The 25,639-nt window shown below is 30.5% G+C and overlaps 3 long non-coding RNA genes across 4 annotated transcripts; all 3 read left to right on the plus strand.

Moving 5' to 3' along the window:
- Positions 1-1,476: 1,476 nt before the first annotated feature.
- LOC117692130 (uncharacterized) lies at positions 1,477-3,669 on the plus strand. Its single transcript, XR_004603564.2, has 3 exons — positions 1,477-1,963; positions 2,099-2,166; positions 2,997-3,669. It is a non-coding gene; the product is annotated as an uncharacterized lncRNA (long non-coding RNA).
- A 2,396-nt stretch (positions 3,670-6,065) lies between these two features.
- Positions 6,066-13,689, plus strand: LOC105323433 (uncharacterized). 2 transcript variants are annotated; one of them, XR_010709667.1, is made up of 6 exons: positions 6,066-6,286; positions 6,484-6,548; positions 7,747-7,872; positions 8,090-8,173; positions 8,704-8,789; positions 12,454-13,689. It is a non-coding gene; the product is annotated as an uncharacterized lncRNA (long non-coding RNA). The 2 variants fall into 2 exon arrangements; XR_010709666.1 differs by lacking the exon at positions 6,066-6,286 and having other exon boundaries at positions 6,342-6,548; positions 12,454-13,687.
- A 7,280-nt stretch (positions 13,690-20,969) lies between these two features.
- Positions 20,970-22,822, plus strand: LOC109620643 (uncharacterized). The gene is made up of 4 exons (XR_002201308.3): positions 20,970-21,211; positions 21,397-21,467; positions 21,906-21,992; positions 22,557-22,822. It is a non-coding gene; the product is annotated as an uncharacterized lncRNA (long non-coding RNA).
- Positions 22,823-25,639: the final 2,817 nt, after the last annotated feature.

Here is a 25,639-nt window from a genome sequence, read left to right on the forward strand (position 1 = left end):
ATCAAATATCTTGACTGAAGTTTAATTTTGAATTAGGAAAATCAACTTTCATTTAACCTAGCAACCCTTTTCTCCTTTTCTTTGCATATTGCAGGGTTTTAATGTGTTAATAAACCAATTTAAAATCTAAATATCAATAGGTTTTTCAAAAAAAACAAACATTTTTTGTCTTGCTAAAATGTGAATGTACTGAAAAATGTACATGTATGTGCTAATAGTCGGCATTATTTTATCAATGAACAACTAACGATTATTAATATATACAACCAATGCATTAATTACAATATATAAATAGTGCCTGTTTGGGAGGGTAACAGTAGAAATTGACACCCCGAGGAAACCATTGTCAACCAACGCGAAGCGGAGGTTGACAATGGTTTTCGAGGGGTGTCAATTTCAACTGTTATCCTCCAAAAACGGGCACTATTTATTTTGTTATACTGAATGTCTTAATTTTTAAGACAATTTTACTGCTTTTATATAGGAATAACGTGAATTCTACAGCGAACCGTACGCGCATAATTTTCGCGCATGTAACAATTTTTAATGTTACCTGTTGTTAAGTGCGTTGCTAACGCTGAGGGTAATAGAACGGATTATGAACTGCGTCTTAACCAATCAGATTTCAGTATTTAACATGAAAGTATAACAATAACAAACAACAATCAAACTCACCATAAGAAATAAACTGTACATTTGGACTTTACGTATAAACTTGAGAATACAGATCATAAAAAAAAAACAAATTTAGCTGTAGTGCTGAAGCCTAAAAACTACATCAATCTGACCATGTATCAAATACAATACAGCTTTGAACAAATGACAGCGCGCTCTTCAGTGTCATTCGTAGTTTAGCACAACTGACACAAACTCACCTCTTCCACTAACCAATGGCTCTTCCGTTCCTCGAAATTGCCAAGCTAAACCTTTTTTAAGCTAGTGTTTTTGGTCAGATATATGGCTTGGGGAACAAAATACAGTAGTCTTATACAAACCAACAGTGTTTAACGACTTATTCGAAACTCACATTAGCGTAGAGTAGCGAAAGATGAAAAAAAGGAAAATAAAACATGAATTTTTAATTGAATGATTTATAATAAAACCCTAGTTACATGATTTATGTAGTTAATCAATGAAAACTCCCAAGCCTCAAATTACAGCGTCGTTTCATATTGTGTGAAATAATCTGCTTTGCCTTCTTCCATAATAGTTTTACAATATATTGATTATATTTACCTTTTTAGATTGATTTGCATTCAATATCTCAAACAAACAAGTTTACTTTTATAGGAAAACAAACACAACAAAAACATGTACATATCAGGCATCATAGTCTTTAAGTAACTCGAAAATATCTCTAACCGTATTTTGTCATTTACTGTTCAGAATGTATATTTGAAATAAGTTTCAATGGTATTTATGAAATTAATCGGTATTTTTTTCATTTTGCACATCTATATTGGTTTATAATTTATCTTCAAATGCAACTTTTTAAGAAAAAAAGTAAGAAGCAGAAACCTTTTAATAGTTTTTTTTTTTACGTCTGATCAAAAGTTCCTAAATCATTATAATGCGCTATAAAACTCCGATGACAGGCTTTGATAACATTTGCGTAAATTGGCCCCAGACCATCTGTCTTTGTAGCAATAAAGTTGATTGGATGCTGTCGAAAATGTTTATGTTGTTTCAAAAAATGATTCATTTATCCATGAAATAGATTTGTGAAATTATAAATACATTGTACCTCGTTTCAAAAAAAAATATTTAACAGGAACTAATCCTAAGGCTTATTTACACATATATGCGTTTCTCTTTTATGGCATAACGGAAACAACATAATTTTGTTTTAACTCGCATTGAACATCTGACCGACCATCTCAGAAATGAACGTGTCAGTAGTGTCGTTGAACATTTTTTGTTTTTCTGTGTTTTTTGTTATTTCAAATTCAAAGCTCTGTTCAAGGTAAGACATCGTAAATGTTTATCATTTTGACAGTGAACTATCAAATGGAATCTCATAAAAAGATGATGATTTAAGTTCATTTTAAAAGATGTTCATGAATTGCAATATTATTTAGTATATACATATATATTTCAGACCTGGAGGTGTCGTAGATTGTTGCAAAGGATATGTGTGGAACAAAATAGAGAATAGATGCATACTAGGTTAGTACAGTATACTTTTAAATCAAATATTCAGATTAAGCACTCCTTGTTACCAATTTCTGCAAACATGCTATATTTATGCATTGAATGCTTTTGTTTGTATATCATTGGTCCTATAACACACCAGGCTGTGCAAACAAATTGAATAACCTGCGTTTTCAAACAGTTGTTCAATTTTATGAGAAATACTGCTGAATTCATGTCGCATGCTTTTATGTACGAAGTATGGAAAAAATACAGCTAATAAATCTTGATATTTGACTCTAATGTTTTCAAAGACACATGTAAGCAGTATATGTTTTGTATCCTTGATTTCAAAATTTAGATTTAAACTAAGTTTTTAATGTATGTATCAATTTTCTTGAATTGAGTGAAAATCACAGTTTTGCACTTTAAGTCGACATCGTTTCTATTTGGTTACACTAACATAACGATTGCACTTTAAAAAATGTGTTTTTTAAATCCAACAATTTTTTAAAGATTTAATTCAAATCTACATTTGATCTTGAAAAGCAAGTGTTTATCTGGGGGTATATAGGTGAAAGTATACAACTTTTTTGGGGAAACTTAATATGTGTGAAAATAAAAATTTTAGGTAATAATATAAGGTAAAACTTTATAAGTTCGTAAAACAAATCTGCTTTCATAATTCAGTAGCATTCTATAACTTTGAAGAAAAAGCTTTTAAAATATCTGAATTTTAAAAAATAAAGCGATAAACTGAAATGAATAACACTTAACAAAGAACGTGTATTAGCCATTAAATATAAATGTGTTTATTTTATGGTCAATGGTGTTTTACTCAGTGCAGTGATTATTTTTGCCCTTAGAGATTGTGAAAGAAAACCTGACAACTGTTTCTTTACAAGATGAGATCGATTCTCAATTTCAGTACAAATGGCTTTTAGGTACAATGGTACATCTGTGCTTTATGTTCGGAATCATCAGTGTGATATTTTTTTTTAAACATTATAGACGAAGACAAGAAACTGTGAATGCAGACGTTACATACTTAACAGCTACTCCCCAAGCTGATAATACTCGTGCTTATAGTTCTTGCAACAAAAAGCCTTATTCCAATATGGAATTTACAGAAAACAAGCAGAATCTGCAGGACAAGTTGCCTACTTGTACCAAGGAAAACGTGTATATAACAATTTTATAAGAAAATGACGTTGGATGATACAATATTTATATTATTCTTCATTCTTCCTAAAATGCATTTTGGATTTTGACACAAAATATATATGTATTTAAAAAATGAACAAATAGTCCTTGAGAACGAAGGAGTAAAGTAAAAATTCGAGAAAAAAAATTATCCTAAGCAATTTGTATATACTACAGGTATATATGATGTGCCCATGATTGATCATGCAAACAATATTAGACATACACAAAGTACAATGTTACTATCTAAACCAAAGGGTGACTGTTACACAATATTTATTTTTTTTGAAACATTTTAACCGATCTGTAGGTAGATTTGTTTAAAAATAAAGACTCTCTGATAAACGTAACTTATTTATTATTAGTAAACATATGGAAAATATATCATAGTTACTGTTTTCCAACTTTGTTTATCCTGAAGAGAAATAAAATAATTTGGAATCAAAGAGTCTGTTACATATTAAGTTGGTGCTTTCTCCGTTATTCTATTATTTTTATGCATATGAAGGAAAATATGGCAAATCAGTCCAAAACAAAATCAACATTTTGTACGTCATAAAAAGCAAGCGTTTGTATGAGAAGCGCTGTAGCTAAGTAGCATTTCAACCCGAGTTTTCCAATTGAAGTGTAGATCAAACCATGGAACCTTTGTATATTAAAAAAAAAAGATACAACAAAGTAACATACCCACTAATGGCGATATAATATTGAAGATATAAGTACAGGTACGTATTTATATACCTTGCAACAAGTAGCCGGGGAACATTTTTCGACCTGTTTGTCTGTCAGTCGGTCAGCTAATTTGTTTTATCGATCAGCGCATTTTCTCTAAAACCATGGAAGAGGACTTCAGGAAACGTTGTAGGTAATATTACAAAATCCAATTCCTTTCGATCTTTGAATGTTTGCCCTTTTGAACATAAGAGTTTGTCCATTACTCTTAAATGTAATAGTATATACTAGTAGTTTGTCAACGCAACTCCTCTTAAAATACTGTACACAATTTTGTGAAACTTTGTAGGTAAGAAGGATGCGACACAATTGGACATCTACAATTAGTGACTTGAATTGATAATTAAAAAACGAGTTTATTGCATTTTTCTTCTTGCGTTTTGTTACAAGTCTGGCTTAATAAGCGAGCGCAATGTCATCTAAAGAAATTTTGCTGTTTGAAAATACCAATTTATAAGTGTAACGGGTAGAATGACTGAATAGATAATCTCAATGTATGTTTGTGCATTGATATAAATATTCACGACAAAAATTGTCCCAACAATATGTTTAGATCATCAACATTTTTTTGACTGCCGGACTCGGACATAAACACTCGGACATACATTCTTTACTGGGACGTATTCATATATATACACGGTTACTTTCCCCTATCTTATATCCTCATATTACGTGAAGAAACGATAAAGGGCCGAGAGCTACTGGACATGATTCTAATTCAATGGATGTATGTAACTCAATTTCAATGGACGAGGTAACTTATGCGATACGTTTTTATAAGTTAAGATTTGATCCCGATTGTTAATAAATGTTTAATGAATGGGTTTTCTTCCTATTATGAACATTGTACATTCACGTGCCTGTCATAATATACCAAATGTTATTTTTATTTCAAGGGAAATGCGGGAAAGGAAGTATATGGCAAGAAAGCGTGATTGCATTAATATTGTGAATTTTGGACATTGCAATGTATACGACCGTGCTATAGTGAATTTGAACCGGAAACCTTCTTTTAGTATTATGTTTAGAAAAATAGATTAATTTATAATATCTGAAAACGTTTAACTTCTTGCTTACAAGGAAAGAATAAAATTTAATTATTTCTTTCCGAGTTATCAAAATGTTATGTTAATTGACCTTGTCTGGTTCATGACGTTATAGGTATACTTTGGTTAATGGCTACTTTTGTTTTGTCATTTTAAATATCAAATAAATTAAAACATTATTATAAATATGTGATGTTGTCAAATTTGGAGATCCACCACTATTATACCATGTCAAAGGTAATGATCATGAACAACAAAGAGATAAGCCACACTGAAATGATAAATTCAATTTAATTCAATACGATATCTTTAAGGTCCATAAAGGTATACCGATCTTTTTGTCAAAAACCAAAAAATATTTAAACCCTGAAAACATACATGTGTATAGAAAAAGGCCTGAATTTCTTGGTGATAAGCAATTGTACTATATTCGACTGGGTTTTGGAGAAACCTGTCCCAAACGTTAATTGATATCTTTCAACATTCGTTAGCTTGCTAGTACTTGTATCTCGAAAAAAGAAGAATCAAGACGCAATAATCTTGAAAAAAGATGAATGATCTTTCTTCTTGTCGAGTCTGAGCCATATTTTTTGTCATTTAAATACGAAATGTACACACTGAATTTCAAAGACTTGTTTTGTACATAAATGCAAAATACTATATTCCAATGTATTCAAAATCAGTTCTAAAAAGATTAATTATATTCATAAATATGTAACTTTTTGTCATGTGCAAAATGTTTAATGAATGCTTAGGATAGTTCGATTTTATTTATAATGAATTATTTGTGAGAAATTTAGAAACATTTTATTACTAATGTAAATAACGAAAATTAAAATAGAAAATTACCCCCCCCCCCTAAAAAAAATGGGGTTTCTTTACAGTGACTTTATGGATTCCATTCTTTTATATCACGCTTTAATAATTGATAAATTAAAAAAAAATGAAGTGAATGCAAGCATTTAAATATAAAATATCATGGAGATTAAAACATATGAAACACTCATCTGAAACGTTACAATTGGATGAAAAAGGAAGTAATCCGTATATATTTCTGGGGTGTGCTTAATAAAAATCTGCAGTTATACGAGTATGAATCAGTTTACTGTGGTAATAAAAATTAAGCTTTTTTTATCATTGTATTTTGTTTATACTCATTCAGATATCTGCCAAAGGTAAGGGACTTGATTTAATTTATCTTTTCATTTTAATAATTAAGTTTAAGAGCTCGCAACAATATACCAAAACAATACTTATTTTTTAAAATGCATCAAATTTGCATTAGTATATACACTGTAATATAATGTCTCTGAATGGCATATACAATGTAATAATAAATGAATAGTTAGTGTCTTTTTTAACTATATCACAGTGCTAACATTTCACTCGAGTGCTGTCCGGGATATGTATGGAACACCACAGAAAATAGATGCATAGGTTCGTATTCTTAGATGGATCATTCATTTTTGGTAGTAAGAATTGCAAGTATGTTATATTTAAGAGTTTGTTAAGTAAAGGATATATTTAAGCATTGAATCATTATTTTTTGAAAGATGTGGTCTCATAACTGCAACGGTGTGTGCATACAAATTGAATAACGCGCGATAGCGCGTAATGAAAATTTGTTTGCATTCACCGTTGCAGTTATGAGACCACATCTTTCAAAAAATAATGATTTAATGCTTATATTTACGTTTTTAAAAATTAATTTCCTTTCGGCAAATTATAATTTATTTTTAAAAACCTCTGCCTTATTCAACGTGTAATGCACAATTTACGGAAGAGGCATTGGAACAGCCGATTTTTGGGGACAAAAATAGTGCAGAGCGCTTTAAATTCTAATAATACAATATTGTTTTTCATTCTGTAATTTGATAAATACACCTTTGATCTAATATGAATTTAATCAATTGAATCTTTTTAACTGTTAAATATATATATACATCAATGAAATATCAATCAGCGTAGGTATAACATCAGGCCGTGATTCGGTTTTGAGTCGCAAGGAGAGTCGGTCATGTTCTTCGAGAAATACTGAAGGAACTTAGGAAGATTGAATGTATTCATACGCACCAGATTTGGCGATTCGGTCTTCTGTGTTATGCGTAAATATCACTCAAATCAATCAATGCAATTTAATAGGGGGAAAGAAAGTGAATGTAAATATTTATATTTATATACCTGAACATTCCTCATTTGCCATATATATGTTTACAGATGAAATATGTAATCGTCATAATAACGATCAGACATCGCGCATGACATGCTAATGCATGTAAATAATGATAACCGAGTGGTGCATCATTCGTAATTCGATAAAATACACTTTCCTTAAATGACAAAAAATATTAGGATATATATTCCCTTTACTAATTATTTCTTTATTCTAATTCTTTTATGTTATATCAATGTTTCTATAAATCATTACAATATTAAGTATCAAAAGAAGTTCAAATATCATCTATCGCTCAAAATTTCAAAATCTAAAATCCTAAAAATTAAAAAAGAACTTGTAAATTAATATAATAGCTCGAAATTTCAAGCGTTAGAATCCTAAAAATTAAAAAAAATAATTGTAAATTAATATGATAGATGATACATGTTTATTACCTTTACCCTTACTGCAAAATTACAGAATGTGATGCTGGTAGAATTGGACCTCATTGTGACAAAGTTTGTCCGTACCCAGGGTTTGGAATAAGATGTCTCTCAAAATGTAATTGCAGTTTGGATCAATGCGATCCCGCTGACGGGTGCCTTGGTATACTGATCTTGGATATTTTTTTTTTATATAGCTTTAGGATATGTCGTTTTTCTTATAATAAGTATATATATATATATATATATATATATATATATATATATATATATATATATATATATATATATATATATATATATATATATATATATATATATATATATATATATATATAGATAAAGAATATATTTATTCTTTATTTATTTGATTTTTGTAGAGTGGACCAGTGGGCCAACAACACAATCACTAATATTTCAGATAGAAAGGTTTACTACTTCATCGCAAAGAGAAAGACCGAAACGTGATTATTTTTGTTTTACTTTCAATACTCAATAAAAGAATTGTACAATCACATAGGTATTCTAAAGCAGCAGCTACGTTTTATGTCTAAAAGATTACCATATCTAAATTACCACAGAAAACTGATAGCATGCTTAGAACATGCCATTTTGATAGGATCTTGCCTTGAAATTGGTAAGCTTTCTTCTAAGACCACTGGAACTTTTGTGTTGTCTGTTGTCATAACATATTTTTACATCAGTTATTTGCAGCTGATATTTAAAAAAAAAATACAAGGCATATATATATCACAATCATTATATGGAGAAGCAGATTAACGTGTACATTTCTGCACACTCTATTTTATTGTTCATACTAGACGTTTTATGTACGTTTAAGTTTTTTTTTTTAAATTGGGAAATTTATTCCTTATACCTTCCATGTGACAGAAAGATAGATCTAGATAGGATAATCTAGAAAAGATTTTAGATGGTATTATAGTCTTATCTTTAAATCACACAAACTACTAGACTAAGCTTTTGGTCGTTGCAGCTCCATTAGTCATCATATATGCAGGATTGGTATTATATTATACGATTTCCTAAGTCCAGCAACTTCAAGTCAGGATTAAGGCAAATGTAAGTGTAATTTTAGATTGTAATTTTTACGCAAATCCACGTCTATCTTTTTGACTTTATTTAAAACAAATTGTAATATATTGTTTTAATTAATAAAACACTACTTTCCAGCATATCTTTAACAATTGTATATTATGAACTGTGATTACATTGCATTGGTTTGGAAGAAAATAATAAAATGTTTATTAGCACTGCATACAAATGTTTTGATATTTAACAAATGTTCTCTGTTTATACCAAAATTTTCAGAAAACACTTTGAATAAGCTTACTTCACCAATAAATCTTCAGTTTTAATATTTTGCAATAATGAATGATTCAAATCATCTTTATTAACGAGATTATAATTTTACCCAATAAATACAATTTTATAATGTGAGAAACTTTTGTTTGTATACATGCAGTAATATACCTATATCACTTTATCATTTTAAATGTGACAATTCACTAGTACCGATTTTTAGCTCACCTGAGCTGAAAGCTCAAGTGAGCTATTCTGATCACTTTTTGTCCGTCGTCCGTCCGTCCGTCCGTCTGTCCGTCCGTCTGTCCGTCTGTCCGTCTGTAAACTTTTTACATTTTGAACTTCTTCTCTAAAACCGCTTATCCAATTTCAACCAAATTTGGCACAAAGCATCCTTATGGGAGGGCGAATATAAATTGCAGAAATAAAAGTCCGATCTCTATTCAAAGCGGAGAAAACCTTGAAACTGTAGAAAAAGGGGGGTGCATTTTAAAAAATCTTCTTCTCAAGAACTACTGATTCCAATTCAACGTAGTTTAGCATAAATTATCCTTATGGGAAGGAAAATATAAATTGCAAAAATTAAGGTCTAATTCTGTTTCAAATCTGAGTTATTACGAAAATAATAATAAAGGAAAGGCGTGTTTCAATCAGTTTAATAGCTTCGGATTCGGCATCCGGTAAAATGGGTAGACAAGACTTGGCCTGGGCAAAACAAAAGATTGGCAGTTATTAATCTGCCAATCTCATTAAAATTTCAGGATATTTGATGGACCAGTATATTTGTATTTGCTGTAAATATTGCTGCAAAATAATGCGTATTTGGAATTGACGATTGTCGATCTGCCCCGGCTTTTATTTTGCCACGGCCCGGGTTTGCGTACCCATTTTACCAAGACTCGCATTCCATACTTCTAAAACGAGGTTCTTTGTTTAAAGCAGCCATGACATTATACGAAAAAGGGTCGATCTGACTATGATGAATTTGCTTGTTGTGCAACAGTTCGCGTATGAAGGGAATTTTTTGAAACATGAAAAATATATTGGTGCCTATTTTGTGAAGTAAATTGAGGCTAAATATTTCAATGCGTTGACAGTTTTCACACATGACGTGTATGTTAGCTTGTTCTGATTTTCGTTTCGTTTTCATTATTTATGCTTTGTAACCTGGAAACTGTCGTCTGTATTTCGTGATTTTTACGTATCAAATCAAACAGAGACTTCGGTAAATCAAACAGCTACGTTAACTGTTTACCTGCGCAAATTAAGCAAAATCTGATGTATGAGTACTGAAATACAATTCATTCTATCGGTAATTCGGCATTATCTTTTGCGTAATGGTAGATTAATGCAATAGGTTTTTGTTGAGATGCTCGGCATTTTCTCTAGTTTATTCAGTTTAAAAAGAGTTTGATATCGCTTACGGAAATATGTAGGTATCTATATGTATATATATATGATTCATTTCGAAAAAATAAATTGTGTTCTTTATTTGTTATACATGTAGTGCATGTTTCTTGTGTTTGATTGTTTACAATTTCTATTTACTAACCATATTTGAGTGTTAAGCTTCGAATTATAAGCAAGATACAGAGATTTGCTCACAATTCTATGTTTGTACACAGATCTTAAAAGCTAAAGATTAAATCAAAGTACTGATAGTATTGAAAAGCGCTAACCCAGCTTCTGTATGTATATAACAAATATATGTATATAGCATTTCAGCTTCTGTATACGCACTATATTTCCTCATCACTGCATGACAGTCCCTGCAATGATGTATGTAAGCCCCGTACATTAATTTTACAATAGCCCGTAAATTAGATTCACAATAGCCCGTGCAGTTATGTGCATAAACCCCTGAAACTGGTTCCCTAACCAGTTTAAATGATGTATACTTTTGCTTATAGGTGGCGGTTATTCGATGCACCGGAAGTTGAAGTCTAACGACAATTAAGCGCTGAGCTATGCTTAGCGCTTTAAAAAGTAAAAAAAAATTGTCAATATTTATTACGAAAATTTTCAAAATCTGTTCTTATTGAATTGTAAACTTAACCTTTTTAGCTCACCTGAGGATGGGGCCACAATGGGGGGGGGGTCGAAGTTTAACAAATGAATATATAGAGTAAATCTTTAGAAATCCTCTTCTCAGAAACTAATCGGCCAGGAAAGCTGAAACTTGTGTGGAAGCATCCTCCGGTAGTGTTGATTCAAAGATGTGAAAATCATGACCCCTGGGGGTAGGGTGGGGCCACAATGGAGGGTCGAAGTTTAACATATGAATATAAAAAGTAAATCTTTAAAAATCTTCTTCTCAGAAACTAATTGGCCAGAAAAGCTGACACTTGTGTGGATGCATCCTTATGTAGTGAAGATTCAAATTTGTGAAAATCATGACCCTCGGGGGTAGGGTGGGGCCACAATGGGAGATCGATGTTTTACATAGGAATATACACAGTCAATCTTTAAAAATCTTCTTCTCAGAAACTAATCAGCCAGGAAAGCTGACACTTGTGTGGATGCATCCTCAGGTAGTGTAAATTCAAATTTGTGAAAATCATGACCCCCGGGGGTAGGGTTGGGCCACAATGGGGGATCGAAGTTTAATATAGGAATATATACAGTAAATCTTTAAAAATCTTCTTCTCAGAAACTAATTCGCCGGCAAAGCTGGAACTTGTGTGGAAGCATCCTCAGGTAGTGAAGATTCAAAGTTGTAAAAATCATGACCCCTGGGGGTAGGTTGGGGCCACAATTGGGGATTGAAGTTTAACATATGATTATATACAGTAAATCTTTAAAAATCTTCTTCTCAGAAACTAATTAGCCAGGAAAGCTGGAACTTGTGTGAAAGCATCCTCAGGTAGTGTAGATTCAAAGTTGTGAAAATAATGATTTATTTTAAAATAATAATGGGGGGGGGGGGGGGTCAAAGTTTAACAAAGGAATATATAGGGTAAATCTTTAAAAATCTTCTCAGAAACTAATCAGTTAAATGATTCTTTATAATTGTTAAGACTTTGGCCCCAGGACAATTCTTTGGCCTCACGAGAAGGTTTAGAGTTTGATGTACGTTTTTATCCCATATATAAACTATTGTTAGGGATCTTTTTTAGAACTGCAATACTCAACATATGATATGACTATAAAATCATCCTGTTAGAAAAGGGACTAATGATTATAAACATAAGAATATCCAGGGGAAAATGGATTTTATTTATACAGGATTTACATGAATTATTGTACATTGTCCAGATAGTTTGTATTATGACTCCATTGAGCTGATTTTATCATACCTATTGTTCCTCAGGTGAGCGATGTGGCCCATGGGCCTCTTGTTTAAAAATCAATATCCAGGGTTCTTTTTGTTTTGTTTACTTATATTATGTTACATATATATTGACTCATTGACTGTTTTCAGGGGTTTGATAGAAGGAAAATTTTGTGTGGAAAAGGTCTAAATGAAAGGAAGAGATTTGACCTGTTTGAAAAGGACATCTGGCATGTGTATATGTTGTTACATTTCGAAAAGTTTGCAGCCATATGGAATAACTGTCTTATTTTTACTAAATTATGTTTAAATTTTTTTTCAATCACGTATAGATTTCAAACGTTTTAAAAAAAATATCCATATGTAACGATTTAATAACATTTGTCAAAAGCCTTAAAGAGAAAAAAAATATATATGTATATATAATTTATGAGGTTTGCATAGTTTAATCAATGAAAAACGATGTTAGGGTTATGAGTGCTTTTATTATGTTATTATCCATATAAAAGTATTATTTGACCCTGTCAAAACATTTATCAAGAGTATATATTCGACATAGAATTATAGAACTTTGATGTTCATTTTCTCATTCAATCATGATATCGGAATTGAAGGTATAATAAATCAATTAATAGAGAACTAAGTAAATTGTAGGTCTAAATAAGTCTCAATGAGACTATAAATATATCAAATGAATGTATAAATGTAGTAAAGAAATTGCAGTTATTTAGGAAGCATTCAATGAAATCAAAAGACATATTCAAACATTGACCAGCCTATATATAAAAAAAATTACATGTGATGACTCTTCTGAAAATAAGGCCCATTAGTGAATTCATACATAAAGAGTAAACCAGTAAGTCATTTAGATATATGCCGTCCGAAAATTTATTTTAAAGAAATAAAGATAGTATACTCATATGTACAAGCATTATAACACTAATAAAACTATATATTTTTAATCATAAAATATAAGACTGCTACATGTACATAGTTTTCAAGCCTATCAATGCGTTTCCTTCCTCGAAGGGGAGTTGAACAAGTTGCCTGTCTAATATTATATCAGTTATTTTTATAAATTAATATAGATACAAAACACAAATAGTGTAAAGTCGTGACAGGCTTACATATGTAATTCGAATCACTTTTAGTTTTATTTAATTATTTTTTTAGCGGGATAAGTGCAATGCATTTCAATCATTACTGCTTAATGATTATAGTGAAATCATGGTTTAGTGTTCTTCACTTTCATTTTGATCCAATGATAATATATTTGATAGTTGTTTTACATGTATTGACCAGTTAGATTTTATTTACTCTGAATAGGGAAATTAATGAATTTGTAAAATCATCAAAAAGGTACCATTCAACTTCATTGATATATTTCTTTCATAGTTTCTTTGTTCAGGATTATCGAATAAACTTGTGTAACAAAGCAATAGTTTCTTGTCCTTTAAATTGATGACAAAGAGTTTTTGAAATTTCTGACACAATTCTTTTGCGACTCTCTATTTTATTATTTAATTTCTTGTAATGTAAAACATTATTTTCGTGTTTTTTTTTGTTCAGTATGTTTTTGTAATATGAGTTTTGTCCTCATGATATCTGGTGACAGTAACATCATATAAGCTAGCATTCAAGCGATTAAGAAAGTGCGAAGCCAAACTTTTTTTGGAGAAAATAAATGTAAAAGGAAAATCTTTTTAACAAAACGCAAAATAAAAGTGAATGAAAAAAAACTAAAATATCATGATCATTTCTTTTAGGCATTTTTTTTATTGCTATTACGACTTAAGACACACATTGTTTATTAATACATTAATTTAATATCATTCTTATAGCAGCAAAAAACTTCGTAAAGTGCAGATGAATTCTTATTTTTGTAATAAGGGTTATTGCGGAGTTTAAATAATAAAACGCATTCATTGGTGTTTCGGGTTTGAAGTTAGCTTATAAGCATGTCAGGAAAAATACACAACCCACAGACGTGTTTCGTTTATTTTTATTTAAAAACGCTTTATGTAGCTACTTTTACTGCCCGTATGAAAAACCAAAGAAAGTATTAAAGTGTTAAAATCTTAATGTTTTTATGAGTCATCTTTTTTAAATAATTATCCATAAAAAGTTAATGAAAAAAGTAAATCATCAACATTGTCAACCCGAACCACAAGAGGAACAGCTAATTGTCCATACATGCAAATATTACAAAGATAACTACAACTACTCGGATGTCTTGGGTCTGTCCGTGCAACTATAAATAAAGCCTTGAGGTTTGATCAATAAAGAAAGTCATGCCGTGCACGAAAAGTCAACACCAAAGCTAGAAAAGGACATCAATTTACGATGTGAACATTATTTATAATAACTTCTTGAATTAAAATTTGACATATAAGTAGCAAATGTAAAAAATGCATTTTAATACAGTTAAAATTTGTACGAATGTGTGGGCATCGTTTTAATCAATTACATAAATTTGGCGTGCAAGTTTAGAATTATTAAATTACAATACATTTTCATAAAATGTAGAGGAAAAATACTCCGTGGGTGTAAAAATAATTATATGTATCCTAATCATTGATTGTTGGTATTGAATAACTTTCATATTGCTTAACCATTAACCCCCCCCCCCCCCCCCCCCCCCGAAAAAAATATTATTAATTAAAATTTCCTATATAAGAGGAACTAAATAACACGCACAGTCAATTGTGTTACAGTTATTTGTGATCAAAGGAATTACAGTTATTTGTAATCACGGGAAAATGTAGATGATATGTGAGGAGCGCCTAGTGAGTGCGTTGATGTGATCAAAACTTCCGTTTGAAAAATGAATACCTGGATTATTTTAATGAAAATTTTCTGTTTATCCACGTATGTCGTTATTTTAGCTGCAATACTCTGCACACTGTAAGTAGTCACTATTTAGACTGTCAATCTTAGATTGTTATCATATTCAGTTTTAAAAACAAGTTCATTAAAGAAACTGCATGAACTGTAATGTTGCAAAAAAGTTATATAATATTTTTGTATATGTCTGGGAAATATTTCAGACCCGGTGGAGTCTTGTTGTGCTGCCCAGGCTTTGTTTGGAGCCGAATCGAAAATAGATGCCTAAGTTTGTGATTTTTTATCAATAACAATAACTTTATGCATTACTCTTTTAAAAAGAAATCATATATTGTTTTTAAAAGGTACATGTAAGTCTTTATGGTGTTAATTCTAAACATCCTATGATAGGGATAGTTATATATATATATATAGTTAGTAAGTCCTTATTGTGCTTTGTACTATAGGATTTGAAACATTCTCTCCACACGAATAAAATTAAGCAATACTATTCAGGGAATTGAATGTATAGTGAAAGGCCCTGAAAAGTGACTATATGACGTAGCCATGTCATTCAGTCAACATTCAGTTACATGCCATATTTAGTTTGATTCAAGTCGACTAAATAGTCCAGAATTTTATTCATTGACAGAAAAGAGAATAGCTGCTTTTGTGGCAGCAAACCGGGTTTCTTTTGTGTGAACAGTATCTTAAATCCATTTCTCAACCCTGATCAATTGATAAAAATAGAGAAATGGGGAACTCTATATTCAACATTTTGCCAAATAATTACATCAAGTTCAATAGTTGGTATTTTTTCATGAATGATCAAAAATGAAAATAAAATAATATTCACATCTCTGATCTATGTACAATTGATCTTTAAAACAACAACCTATTTACAAAAATGAAGCACGAATTGGGGTACCATATTTGCAATTTATGCAAAGAATAAATTAAAATGACTAAATACAACAGCTTGCATTTATAAAATTAATTATCAAAGTTCAAAATCAAATTAATGTTAACATCTCTAATATGTGTACAATTGGTCAGCAAAACACCAACTTCCTATCTGGTAAGCCTTTTGGCAGCCGTCCGCCCGTTATTTTCACCATTTCAATAACCAACCTTTTTCTTTGGTAAACCAAGTTAAGAATTATGTTTTACGTTGATGTAACGATACGTGAGATATTACATGATAATAACGCGACATGATTTTTTTCAAAGGAATTATAGATTTCATGTATTACATTTGAAAGGTACTGTTTACTTACTTACACCAAAATGTTTTTATTTGGCGGCTATTGCAATCAACTTTCACGCTTTTGTAATTTTTGTAGAATGGAAAGGTAATGCTTTAATGCCTTCGGGTGATTCTCCAACCCTAAGGGAACAATCGACTTTTCCAAAGAGTATAAATGGTAAGAGTTTGTGTTTCAATGTTTTAAGATATAGACATATCTGGAATGTGTAGTTCTCTAAATGTTTGTACAAGTAGATGTACAAGTCATTTTCGTATAACTAGCACCCAACAGTTTAACTAGAAGTTAGATTTTAACGAGAATGTTGTTTCGGGTTTTTTTTTCTTTCATGTAGTTTATTCATGTAGCCGTTACATAAAAATAGAATGAATGTAAATGTCATATGAATGGAAGTACATTGGCTTTAAACGCATATTCTATATTTAGCTATAATTATCAAACTAATAATTATATCATTATTTATAATTGCATAATTTCTGACATCTAGGAAGTGTTTTGTGGAAGTTTCCCTAATTACAAAAATGACGTCATGACTCGGACTAAAATCATATTTTAACAAACTGCCTTTAAATTTATCTTTTACATTATTGTGTTGATCCGATACTATCAAACTGCTATTTCGTGAATCATTTACTTTTGTTTTTAATTCTCTAATACTCAACTAGTTTTCTTGATCAGTTGCATACTTTGCACCAATCATGAACAATTGTAACTAACTTTTTCAGGCATTTTGTCGACAGTTTATTTAGATTTACCTGAAGATTTCACGGTTACCAGTAGTTATTTTTCGTACAAATGGATTTTTGTCACAATAGTACTACTGTGTTTTATCATTGTGATCATCAGTGGCACAGTTATATTCAAACAGCTTAGACGCAGACAAGAAACAGTGAGTACAGACGATGCAAACTATACACCCATGCAACAAGATGATCTAGCTCATGATTACAATTTAATCGACGAAAATCTTCGTCCCAATATGGAAAGTAGAAGAAACGGATCAAATCAAGTGGAAAAGTTCCCATCTTATACCTAAAAAGACATTTATAGTACTGTTTTGAACGAAAATGACGTTCAATGTTGTATTACTGTTCATCTGCTTAATGTTGCAAATGTGTTTCTTTATTCTTGGACCTAGTTGTTACAAGTTTTTGTTTTTTTTTCAGAATGAAAGACTTTATATTACATACATTAGCAAAATAATTGCATGTTATATTGAAATCAACATTCTTGGTAATCTTATAATTAAAATATGTTATATTAACTTATTTCTGATTTGATATTTACTTTTTACTTCCATAAAAGCACATGCGTTTAACTGCAAATGTTATGAGAATTTAAGACAAACAACATGGCGTAATGGGATGGTGCAAAATGTGCTTGGGTCCGCATATTATATATAAATTGAAAACACAGGGTCACAGACGAGAACTAAATTTACTGTTGAATTATTTGCAATTGCTATACAAAAGCAACAATAATAGTATTTAAGCATTAACACTAACATACATTTATTGCAGTGGAATTATTTTATTTCCCATCTTGGCTGTATATTTGACACCTAATGTTGTTTAGCTGTCTCCGCTAATTATTTCCAAGATGTATTTTCATCGGGTCTTGTTAATATGTATTACGGTGCGACCGTTGGGGCGATCGCAGCATGTGATAAAATAATGAATTGTGATAAAACAATAAAAATAAAAGTAACGATGTAAAGTAAATGAATTTAAATGCAGAATAAAATAAACATGCCTATTTTTTCCTGTAAATTTTCATTATTCATAATTCATAAGATTTTGTTATCTATTTATATATAGAATTTATCTCGGATAAAATGTTGTTGAATAATAAAGATTTTAACATAATGTACATTAGAGTTGATTTCATCTTTTCTTGCAGCAGACATTTTTCTTAAACTTACATTAAAAATTTGACTTATCACAGAGCCCCCCTCCCCCGTTTTAAAAAAAATAAAATTTACGTATAAAAAAGATTTGCTGATCATATAAGGAAAATGGATCACCCTGGAGCATGTAATAAATGGAAGTGAAAATAAAGACACTATTGAGCAGCTAAAGAGCTATAAAGGCGTACTACGCACTCAAAATTCTTCACCCGGATTAAAAATTTCCTGATTTTGAGAATTTCTTGTTCTTTTTGCTTGCGAAATTTTTTGAATGATGTTGCCACGCCCCCTTTTTAAAAAACATTCCTGGAAATTACCGTAAAAATAGTGAATAAAATAAATGTGAGCATTCATCCAAATGAGAGCAAGTTACAGCTGTTTCCTTTCGTTGAAGAAATGTCCCCATTCGTTAGCTCTGCAAGATTTTGAGAAGATTTTGGTATTTATATTTCAGCAGATTTACAATAACTACTGAGAGTTATTTCCCCTTATTGTGACGTCAAAGTTCACGTCGGTCAAGTGTCGTCTGTCTCTTTGAAAACACCCTGAAAAAAAAAAACTACGCGAAATATACTGTTTTGTTTACTTAAAAGCATTATATGTTCTTAAAATTACATAATTTATCTATTTCTCAAAAGTTTTACTTTGATTCTCGCGAGATGGTACCCAGTCTAGTGAGATCGACGGATATTGCATTGTGGGTCGAAATTTACTGACGCCGAAAAATTATGTCAATGTGTAAGAAATCCATTGTGACGTCACTCGAAAGGACGATAACTCCGTTAGTCTTATGTAATGGAATTTACGTTGTGTCAGCAGTATATTTACAATGCATGTACATAGTCTTTTATCTTGTTCTCGTGAGAGTGTGAAATGGAAAACCATAATTACAGGGAACTACTGGGACGATTAAAACAAGGCATTACATGTCCGATTTACTGACGCCAAAAAAATCCGTTGAATGAATGTGCAAGTAGTCCAAATTTTCTCTTCACACACGCCTTGCCGGTAGAGCTGCGCTCGCTACTAGTCACATCATAAAAAGTCACCTCAGTTTTTTCAAAAATAAAATTCAGAACCTTGCCTGCAGCGAAAAGCTGTCGATAGGTCGCAGCGAAAACGGGTTTTCACACTAGCAGTCCCCCCCCCCCCTCCTCCGTGTTACTCCGTTTGACACAATACAGCTTAAGACACTGATTAAGTAATTAGAATTGCCATCTATCAAATAATATAATAAATGACAAAGTACAAAAAACAACACAAAATGCCACAATGTAAACTACCAAAAACACAATACTGTTAATCAAAGGAAAAATTCTGCATATATAAAACATATATAAATAACACTGTATTGTGAGTAAAATAAACAGAGAATATATAAGACAATAAAACATGGCAATTTCTATTTGCAAAATAAGTGTGAAAGATGGGGAATCTTCCGCCACATATTAAAGCTGCAGATTACTGCAGTTTTGATAACCCCCACCCACCAAGCCAGAGCATGGGATTCATTAACTCACTAAAATATTATGCATATAAAACATCTGTAAAAAATATTTTGAGCATTGTTGACCGATTAGGCTTTAATGGTCATAACAACATTAAAATAGAAATTGCTAATGATCAGCAGGTCAATTTATGCAAATAATTGCTGAAAATTTCAGACTCTAACGACGATGCTCAATCATTGACAGTTAGTTATGAAACTGTCCTGATGTATCAACAGTCTAACAATAACTTCAATTCAAATGTAAGTAGATGCCTTTTTAATCTTCGTAAATAATAAAACCAAGAACTTGCCGCCACCGTTTTGAAGTAAATGGGCACTGTTCGCTTGGTGGCATCCAGGTCAAACAATTTTAACTAAGTTGCTTTAAGTGGTTTTAGCATCAAAGAACCCCAATTTGAAAAAAAATGAAACTTCTATCCGCTTCCTGGTTTTCAATACGTCGCGTGGAGGGCGTATCGAAAACTATGGAGCGGATGTAGTTCTAGTTTTAACTAGATTCCAAAGTACAGGATTAAACAATAAGATAACTAGTACATGCTAATCAAATCAATTAATGTATTAAGTACATGTAATCTTGATCTCTAGGTTTCTTTATTTTTTAACTGGTCTAAAAGCAAATTCGTCTCAATCAATGAAGTTATGATAGAAAAAGAAATTGAACACTGTTAAATTAAGATTTGTACATGTAACTTGTTAAAAAATCTAAGACATTTATAACAATAATTTTCAAATAAAACACCCCCTATGTTTTTTTTATTTATACTTGTTTGTTCTGTGCCATAAAAAATATATACCATTGAGCTTAGAGTTGTTGGATGGTTTTGTTTTGTGTTGTTTAGAAAAAATTAAGGAAAAAAAATTCAAACAAATATTTAGAGAAGCAAAGTAAAAAACTGAAAAATGTTCGCAAAACAATATCTTCAATTGTACGTTCGATACATGTACAAGTTTAGCTTTATTTTCACATGCATGAATTAGTCGATTCATCATTATTTCAAGATTGGCAGTAACGTGCGTTGTTCATCATTTTTACCCTTGAGGGTAGTAGAAATATGTAGCAATAATTCAAATGTTCTTTTTCACTCTTCATCAAACAAAAATATAAGTTATTTTAGAAAACAGAATATTCTCCAATACTTTGTAATAATATAATTTTGCATTCACCAATGTCCTGGTTTGTCAAACTTTGTGTGATCTTTTAACTTTGCGAATTTTCAATCAGATTGAACTTGATAGCAAACATACAGGAAAAATTTCATTAAAGTGTGTTAAGGAAGTAAATCGGTGACGTTTGTTAAAACGAGCTCAACATTATTTGTTTTAGAAATCATCAGTCATGATGATGAAAATAATATTGGTCTTATTATTTTATGTTGCTATCATAGATTCAAAAGTATGTACAAGGTAAGATTGTATGATTGTCCACACTGCATATATATTTTTAATATTGTGTTTGATATGCTAGACATAATTAACAGAAATCGAAATTCTAATGTTTCGAAAAATCTCTAATCATGTTGAACAGATTTTCTCCTGTGTATGGTACTATTTATCTACACAATCCTAATGAATTTAAATATGCTTTACAGTCCAAATGGAGTCGTAAATTGCTGTGAAGGGTACGTGTGGGATAAAATAGAAAACAGATGTACCAGTATTCGTAAGTATTTATTTAACTGTATTTTTATTCATTTATTATAAAGTAAATCAATATTCAACCCTATCCGTTTTATTTTTATTTAGTTTAGCATCTCAAAATCAGTGCAACTATTTTTGGCATATTAAATAAAAACTATCCTATTTGGTATCTGGAATGATAGCTATTCTCTACATTAAAGGTCGCTGCATGGGGTTCAAATGATTAATTTTGATCTACAATGTACAATTTCAAGGGGAAAAAATCATTGTCTGTACTAAGGAAATCTATTGATTGATATATCCGCATACAATATCTACACGTACGTTTTGTCGAACATTTCCAGTGGGTAATTTATAGGTAATATCATAAATACTATTAGAGACAAAAGCTGCTTTATGAATATGATTTGTTATCAACGGTTAACGTTATATATGGTGATGTGGGTTGTTGTCATTTTAGAACAAGGTTTTAATCTGTCAACTTTATGGTGGACAATTTACAGTGGCTATTCGTCAACTTCTGTTGTTCATACCGAAAGATCAAATGGTAGATATGATAAACTTTGTAATTTGTAATGTTAACCTGGACTTCATTGTCCAGTTTAAGTTATATTTTGATTATATGCGTTAGATTATATTAACAGTGTTTACAAAAGTATTTTAATTGTCAACCGAAGTTTGAATGTATATAAGTAGTTTCATGCATATACAGAGGCAGCAATTCTTTTAAGAATGCTATATTTTGTAATTAATACCCGACTTTTGTTTTGTATAAGTAGATAATTATATTCAACATTTTTTTTTAATGTAAAAAAAAAACCCACTTAAAACTGTTTTACTGTTTCTATAATTAACAAAAGAAATATGACTTTAGATATGAAAGAACGTTCAAGCATATGTAATATATGCTAATGTAAACAGAACCTTGTTATAACATGACAAAACAATTGTGAGGTAGTGTTACATGTAGGTATTTGACCCTGAATATACATATCACTAGACACTTATCACTATTCTTTCTACAAAAGGTAATAATTGGTTTTTTAAAATAAATTGAAATAAGAATGTGTGATAACAGTGACAATGTCTTAAAGTACCATTTTTGTATTAGTTACAGAAAGTACAGGACGGACAAACATCATGACAAGCAAACGTAATACAAAGAAAAAGCATAATACCTCAACATATTTCAAGTTTATATTCAGTATTCTTGTTGTTGCAGCAGTATTATTTTTCATATTCATAGTAGTGATTATTCGATATGCATAGCAATACAAATCGAAGATTTGTGAATATAATTTCATGTTATATTATATAAATAGTGCCTGTTTGGGAGGGTAACAGTTGAAATTGACACCCCGAGAAAACAATTGTCAACCGACGCGAAGCGGAGGTTGACAATGGTTTTCGAGGGGTGTCAATTTCAACTGTTATCCTACCAAACAGGCACTATTTTTTTTGTTATACTGAATGTCTTAATTTTTAAGAACATTTTACTGCTTTTATATAGGAATAACGTGAAATATACAGCGAACCGTACGCGCATAATTTTCGCGCATGTAACAATTTGTAATGTTACCCGTTGCTAAGTGCGTTGCTAACGCTGAGGGTAATAGAACGGATTATGAACTGGGTCTTAACCAATCAGATTTCAGTATTTAACATGAAAGTATAACAATTATTTTTGTTCTTTACTTTGTTCTAAAATAGTTTTACATTTTTATATATGATTGACTAAGTCATTTGTATGCAAATATTGATCAAACCTGAGAACATAGCCGCAACAAAAAATCGAATACCATTTTATAGGAAAATTCATTGAGGCAACAATTTTTTATACTTGAAATCTATTTGTATTAAATAGTTTAAGTTTCCTATCTACTTGTGTTTTCCCCCAACTTTATGATGATAAATGAGTGTATACGCTAATTTTGGTTTGATATGAACAAGTGTTCTCATTTGTTTAGTTAAGTTGATGTTTTAACAAGGTTCTTGTTAATTTGATCAGTGTTTATTGCTTTGAGTGTTCTTATACTGTTCTGTACTAATTCCAACAGTTGTACGTGTATCCGGAGTTTCCACTGGATAAGGCATACTTTTTTATAATAATATACTAGTATGTATCTCTCAATCAGTAATAGAAAGTAGGTAACTGTATATCAATGTTTTTCATTAAACTCAACTAAGAAGAATTTGTCAATTATTTCGAATATGGCAACTACTAAGTAAACATTCGCTGTAATTGCACGTTAGAAACGCCATTATTTTAAATTAACACATGTATCATTATGTGAACAAAAATATTGTCAGCCAATGTCCTAAAACTTCTATGGATTAGCTATGATGTAGAATGTAGGTTAATTAAAATTGCTTTTATTTATCGTGCATCTAATATTGTAGGTTCAGTTTACATATAATTAAACATAGCCCGAGAATATCTTTCAGACCTAATTAAAAATGTCTATAATTAATTTTGTGTGGAAAACTGCTCATATATTCTTCCTGGAAATTATCAGGAAAATCCAAAAAAAAAAATCATATCATTAAAAGGGTAAATGATGAATATAGGGAAACACTGCAGTATAATTAAATGGAACTTTAACTTCAAAATAGTTTCTTATCAGGCAGTGAAATGTTGTTCATCACCATTAAAACTTTGGCTATATTGTTCACGTAAAGAAAAACATCAATCAATTATTGTGCATTATTCGTTCAAGTTCTTCACATTCAATTCTTTAATTTTTTTCTCTTATCATAACAACGAAAAAATACATTTTCAAGCATTTTAAAAAATGATTTTAACCAATTTAATGATAGAGACATTAATCGATTCGATTGACTTTTGTAAAATGTTGAGGCAACAAGGATGAAGAAAAAATATTAAATATATAGATGTACTTTTATAATGATACGTGAATAGTACAAAAAACCATACACTTTAAATGCACTCTCATTTATTCAATTTTTAATTTTACATCAGAGACTGTTTGCGTATTTTTTAAACGTTGAATTAAATCAAACTTTCTTTCTTTTAAAAAAAATGTTCTTCTAAAGGATAACATTGTCATAACTTTACAATTAATAATTTTATTATATGAACATGTGTATAATCAAACATCGACAATATGTTCCGGAAGTATAAAGTAGAACTGAAAGTATATTTTTAAGAGTTTTGTTTAATAAACTGAGAATGTTTTTTTACTTTCATGTATACATGTAGTATAATGTAGATTGTCGTTTGTGTTTATATATACATTAATTTATAAATCTGGTGTAAATGTTAAGCTCGATTAAACTTATTTAATATTCCGTGGTTTTAAGTTAAAGTTTAAAGAGGACTTCAGATTTTTACTATATACATGTGCCAGGTACCAGCTGGATAAACGTTCAAATTTCTATGTAATTTGTACTTTGTTGATAATTCAGTGTCAAAGTACATTAAACGAGGACATATTCTTTCAAGCAATAATTTTCTTCAATTCAACAATAATAAGACACATGTTCACGTAGAACTACTCAAAATCAAGGTTAAAATCACACATCAAGAACATTATGAGAGAATAAATTCTATTAAGTACGCTTATTGTTTAGTCAACTAATCGCATGTTATTAAGATCTAACAACTTCCATGCACATGGACAATTTGTCTGTACAAACAATTTCTACAATACAGAACAGCTATGTTTTACAATGATGTCATTTATTGCTTACTAAATAGCATTGCTTATACATATGATGGGGCTATAGTATATATTATACAGTCATTAAACATATAATTGCTAAGTATAAAAAAAATTAACCGACATGTTTAAAAAAGCCAACTTGAAGCGCATTTTCCCTTTAAAACTTTATCTCTTTGAGATAGGTTTTCGAGAAGTACTTATAAAAAAAATAAGGTGGACAGGTTATCAAAAAAGGAACACATATTTACAAAGAAAGGTAAGAACACCAATAACGTCACAGTACAATATCAGATATATCATATTGCTAATTCGTTACATGTTATGCTACAGGGAAATATTAAATCTGATTTATTGCATTATGGTAAATTAAAACGTCTGTCCCTTCCGTTTGGCCATTGATGTGCGCTCTAACATACGATAAGAATGATGTTACCATGACATGGATTTCTTCATTTTGAAGGGACAGGTGTGGAATACCCAATATCGTGTTTAATCCTCCACAATTCTGTGA

This window comes from Magallana gigas, chromosome 9, assembly GCF_963853765.1.
Source record: "Magallana gigas chromosome 9, xbMagGiga1.1, whole genome shotgun sequence".
Lineage (NCBI taxonomy): Eukaryota > Metazoa > Mollusca > Bivalvia > Ostreida > Ostreidae > Magallana > Magallana gigas.